This window comes from Dioscorea cayenensis, chromosome 14 (assembly GCF_009730915.1).
Source record: "Dioscorea cayenensis subsp. rotundata cultivar TDr96_F1 chromosome 14, TDr96_F1_v2_PseudoChromosome.rev07_lg8_w22 25.fasta, whole genome shotgun sequence".
In the NCBI taxonomy this organism is placed as follows: domain Eukaryota; kingdom Viridiplantae; phylum Streptophyta; class Magnoliopsida; order Dioscoreales; family Dioscoreaceae; genus Dioscorea; species Dioscorea cayenensis.
This window is the reverse complement of record NC_052484.1, coordinates 16805321-16811487: the sequence shown is the minus strand read 5'-3', so window position 1 is coordinate 16811487 and position 6167 is coordinate 16805321. Positions and strand designations below refer to the sequence as shown.

At 25.5% G+C, this 6167-nt stretch overlaps 1 non-coding gene across 1 annotated transcript; it reads left to right on the top strand.

Annotated features, from left to right (window-relative positions):
• The first annotated feature begins 4079 nt into the window (after window positions 1-4079).
• Window positions 4080-4153, top strand: TRNAT-AGU. Its single transcript has one exon. It is a non-coding gene; the product is annotated as a tRNA-Thr (tRNA).
• The last annotated feature ends 2014 nt before the right edge of the window (window positions 4154-6167 follow it).

The following is a 6167-nucleotide window of genomic DNA, read 5'->3' as shown; positions in this document are numbered from 1 at the left end:
ATGGTACAGTACTGAATGAAAAGAGTTGTGTTTATTTTTCTAAGTGTTTAGAATGTGACAAATAGCAGCCTAATGTGCCTTTTCAATTGTCTATATCTGACAATAATATAATTACCCACAGATTGGACCATTAATTCACTAAATTATCTTTCTAAAAGGGCATTATCTCATTTTAGAATTTTAAACTTTTTTATTTGAAAAAATTTAGTTAAAGCGGCATTAATATTTCGATATGAATATGTTTATTGATAGGAAAAAATAACATTTTATTTAAACTAGCTACAATGAACTTATATTATAAACCAGCTAGTTTCTCTTCAAAGTTTCTCTTCAACTTTTTGAGAGAAGATCTTCTCTGTTGCTTGTGTCTAGTTAATTTTTGTTATATCAATTTTTAGTTGAATTATGTTATTGTGTTGTATTATGTTTCTTAGTTTTTCTCACTTTGTATTTTTTTGGATTGTATATTTTTGTTTTTTAATAAAATTATGATTTATTTTATTTTATTTTTTATTTTACTAGCGATAATGGTGAATTTGATGTAAATTCAACTTGAGCACAAAAAAAAATAACTATAATCATAGACATATCTATTGATATAAACTAAAGCTTATTCAAATGAAGAGTTGATATAATTGTGAATGTAATATATTTGGACCAGAGATAATAAATTTACGGTAGGACATATTTACTAACATAGAAGCTAATTATATATGACATAATATGAATTTGAATCTAACATAAATTTGTCAAAAGTAATGCAAATTTGCATTGAGTACAATATAGGCCTTGATAGGCTGCACTAAATATGTATTCATTATATACAAAATAAATATCTTTTAGATTAATTCGAAATGCGAAAATATAGTACAGTGACGCAAAGTCTTTTACACATAGATTATCTTAAATTTTATTTTTAATTTTATAATAGTATGAAATTTGACAATGTGAGTGCAGAAATTAATGACTACCATCTAAATTTTCCGATGGTTATATAATATTTTTCGTTTTAGTCCTTATAATAAAATTAAATTTATTTCTCACAGCCAATTTTAAAATTTACAAGTGTGTTTTTATTATAATATTTTCACGTTGAATCTATATATATAATTAGGTCTACTTATTATATCATATAATAGAGCCGATACTCCTGTTCGAAGTAGAAAAGTAACATATATTATAAAAATTAACGATCACATGCTACAATACTTGGTCGGTCGTTGGGACGATTCCGACATACTATGACGATCGAGAGCGGGATTATGAGGAGGTTTTAATTTAAAAGGTGCCAAGAACTAAAGCATGCAAAAATATTATATATAGCTCATTGTAAAATTTAAATAGAGCTGTGATTAGTTTAAAGAATTTGTAAGGTTATGAAATGCTTGAAAATTTCGTATAGCTGACCCCTGGAAAATTAAAAGAAAATTCATCACAACCCGATCTGCATGCTGTGCAAATGCGGCTGCGTGGTGCTTACTACGCGTAGTGGTGTAATCAAAGAGATACTTGATCTGGTATATAGTAGTGCAATATTAATTAAAAGCCTTGATGCGTATGATGTGTTTATTGACCAAAAAAAATCAATGATGATTTGAACCCAATGAAGACCACTTTATGCATAGACTTGAACTCAAGACCAGTTCTGAAAATTTGACTTGGTATAAATAAATTTAGATCAAATGAGGTTATAAAATTTTGCAATTATAAATGCAGAGATGGGTTTTTAAATATATATATATATAATATTCGAATTAAATATTCTCCCCTTCAATGATTGATTAGATTCAAACTTCATTTACTTATCAAGATAAAACAAACAACTCATCATTATGCATATTTTGGGTATTTAATTTGCATATTCTTGAAAATATTTGATTATGCTTTTTCGAAAGTGACTTGTTTTGATGTGCTTTTGAAAATATATATTTCTATTTGATGTGGGGAAATAGTGTGATTTAAAAACTTTTTTATTTTAAATATAAAATATGAGTTTTTTTTTTACTTCATATATATAACCAAATACTTTTTTTAAATTAAATACAATGAATAGTGTGCGCACATGATATAATAATAATCTGCCATGATATCCTTTAGCGTATACAATTTTATTTTTTTACGTTCATAAGAATTTTTAAATAAAATTTTAATTTTTTATTTAAAGAATAAGGTTTTTTAAAACATAAAAACAATCATGTAGATGCATTTGATTCGATAGTTGTAAGACTTGAATGCATCATGGAAGAGATGCAATATCCTATTCAATTTTTAATTGCATTTGTCATCTTCTTAGATATTAACTTGGTAACCAAAATGTATACCATCATTTTTCTTTATTATATCTTCTCCTTCTATTTGAAAAGACATGACCCTCATCATCAATAGCAAAGAGGCATTTGTTTTTCTATGTGTGATTTGATGCCATTATATGTTTGTATTTATATAAATAAATAATATATATATTTATATAAAAAAATAAATGTGACAAATATTGCTAGTTAAAACTTAAAAAGTATGTGCATGGACCGAGATTAAATATCTACTTCGCACACATTTATCAAATAACATAAAATTTTTAAAATCTACACTTGGAATCCATCATTATTTTACATCAAATAAAAATTAGAAATGGGGACACTTAAATGCTTTATACTCACTTTTTAAAATGAGACTAATACACTGAATTATGAATCTTGTAGGCTCGTAGCCATTGTTTTTCTTACAAATATATAATTATAAATTTCACTCCATACATAAAAATAGAAAAAAAAATTATTTTTAATGATTAGATTTAATTATCAGTTTTAATTTTTTTTTATGGAGGCTCCAACATTACAATTTTAAGATATATTAAATGATAATTAATATGTGGCTAAACTATTTTTATTAAAATAGTATTATTAATTATAAAGCTTCAAAATGAAATAAATTATTCCTATATATATATGTATATATATATATATATATATATATTCTAATATATCAAGTCAATTGTCGCATGTTCATTTTTGTTACATTTTTTTTTTATATACTTGTAGTCCTTCATTTTTTTTCTTTTTAAATTTTTACCATTATAATTTTTTACAATATCAAGAATATTTTTATTCACTTGCACTAGAGCTCTTTAAAATTAGACTTAGGCTCATTGATGTTAGACTGAGCTCACATGACCACAAACATATGGCCAATAGAGAGTGAGCTCGCCATACCTCTTGTCTACTAGCCAAGCCCACTACTGATATAATACTACTACGGAAAGTTACAAGTAATTTGGTAAATTTATATAATTTTAAAATTAAAATAAATTATTTGAAAAACAAGAATTTTTTTAGGGGTATAAAAAAATTGAGAGGAATCATTTTTACATAATTAGAAAATTGAAAGGATTTCTTAATACTTATATATATAGTGATTTTTCTATACAAATACCACGAGATGATGGTTATATTTTTTTAAAAAAGCTAAAAATTCATAACCCTAATGACATTAACATCAATGCATAATGAATTGGTGTAGATATTTAAGAACACTAAGTTCAAGTTTTGTTATACGCAGTAGTGATAACTAAGTCCCTAATTATGGGTGTTGGCTTACAGCTTAAACCTATATTACTGGGTGAGAACACAGGAGTTGAATGACTAAATTTTCGGTCAATGCATGTACTCCCAATTATATATGCACTCATCGTATTAACTAAATTTATATATATAATATTTCTTGAGTATACTTCAAAACTAATCCAACTAAACAACAAGAATGATACTTTCGATTTCTATTTATTTTATATATATATATGTATTTCTTTATTAATTAACTTAGTGAAATGGCCTTTTCCTTTTGGCTTAGAATTTTCTTTGTTGTTTATTTATTATTTTGTTTATATTGATGGGACACATTGTTGTTAGCATTGGTTTTAGGGTTTGATGTTAATTGCTTTGCTAAGAGCAAATAAAATGATGCCACGTAACATTGACCGATTCTAAGTTAATTTAAAGATTATTATATATTAAAGTTGGTATAACATTTCAAATGTTATAAATTTAGTTTTTATTTTTCATAATCTCCTAAAGTATACTAAAGCTTTCATAGCTCAGTTGGTTAGAGCACCCGTTTAGTAAGCGGGAGGTCTTGAGTTCAACTCTCAATGAAAGCAAGTGTGCGTGTTTTTCTACTAAAATTAGCAAAACTTTTTCTTTTTCCTTATATTATTAGTCTTTTCTCATTTTCTAATTTTTGGTTATTTTATTTCTTGGATTTTTATTTTTGTTTCAATTATTTTCTTCTCCATATATTAATTAAATCAATAAGTTTTCATCGATATATAATCAATTATTTGGTTTATTAGCATTAATTCTTTAAAATAATATATTTGTTTTGCTAAAAAGATGAATTTGAATCTTAATTCACATAAATAAGGAATACGTGGTGTAGAGCTTAGCTCCTTGCATGTATTCATCTTTGACACATAACTTATCTATATTTATAAAAAAAATTCATATATATATTTATAATTTTTATATTAACTCTTCAATCACTCCAATTTTAAAAAAATTATTGCGCAAATCACCATACAAATTTGCTTTCTCACTATAAAAATTAATTGAGCGGTTTGAAACAAGAGAATTTTTTTTATAATATGGACAAATCACTATACGTATATCTCTTATTTAGGCTTTCAACTTTTGTACTTTACGGATTAGAATCTGAACTTTCGACCACACGCATAGAAGTCAAATACTTTTGAGCTATTCGACTATTCACGATGGTGGGTGTCTTTTTGAGTATATCATAAATAAATAAACACTTGTTTTATTATAAACTTTTATTGTGATCTATGATCAAGCTTTCATGTCTTATAAAAACCTTCTTTTTTTTTTGGGTTAGCTTTTCCTTGTCAAGTGGTGGTTTGGACCATGCAATAATGCTACTTATACTCTTTTATATTTGAAATGATAATTTCATAAAATTATAATCAAATGTATATACGACAAATTTATAAGGAATTTATGTCATAAAATAAGAAACGAGACTTTGTATTTTACATTTTTAGTTGAGAGAGTTGACTTGAAGTTTAAATCCCAAAAAAAAAAAATCATATTTCTTAGAACTAATAACTACGATGATGGCATTCGACGTAATTAAAAATAAAAATATATAAAACAAATCAAATGTTACATAAAATTACATAAAAAATTAAATAGCTAATCATACATTTAAATTGTTGGAAATGTATTAACTAATGTGGTTTAAACTTCAAAGTGTGTATTTTTTTATTATTATTTTTATAATTACACTTTTTTTTAATCCTCATTATCAAATTATACTTTTTCAGAAATAAAATAAAATAAAAATCAAATCAAATCAAATCAAAATTGGGAGGGGACCAGACTTATGGGAGAATCTCATGCCTACTTGATTGATTTTTTTAATAAAATAAACAAATTATGTCAGGGATGTGCACATGCGAGGAATTAATATTTTAAATTTATCTCTATTAGAGGCCCATATATATTGGGTCCATCTTTAGTTTCAAAACATTCTTTTAGTTTAGTACCACATTAACTATTTAGCAAGCTTTTCACCCACCTTATATATGTCACTATTCATTAGTCCTTAATTTTGATTTAGTGGTTATGTTGTTGCTTAGAGGGTGCAAATTTCAAGGTTAGATTTGGAATTTGGCTTGAAACTTCTGAACTTGTGTAGACGCATGATGTGGACAAGAATGTACCAATTTTCTTAATGCATCGTGACATTAGTTTTTGGATCTTCTTTTCATTTGTTTTTATTTTTTCACGCGAAGAGTTGTACTATTGTTCCTATTGCACTTAAAAAAAGAGGCTAAATTTGTTTTTAAAGTCAATGCATCTGCACGTCTCAATCATCCTGTTCACTACTCCAGTATATATCAATTTCCAACAATCTCCTAAGTAAGGGCTTAAATACATTACCTAAAGAACTCAATTTCAATAGACTAAAGAGATAGTTAATTTTGAAATTTTTAAATGTATTTTTTTTTATAAAAATTTAAATGTAAAATTAAAAAAAATGAAAATAGGCATTTGTCATATTGTTAATTTTTTTAACAGTGTTGTAAATCTAATTTTGATCTTTATACATTATCTCAATATTAATTTCCCTCATTGTACTTAAAAATATTGATTCAT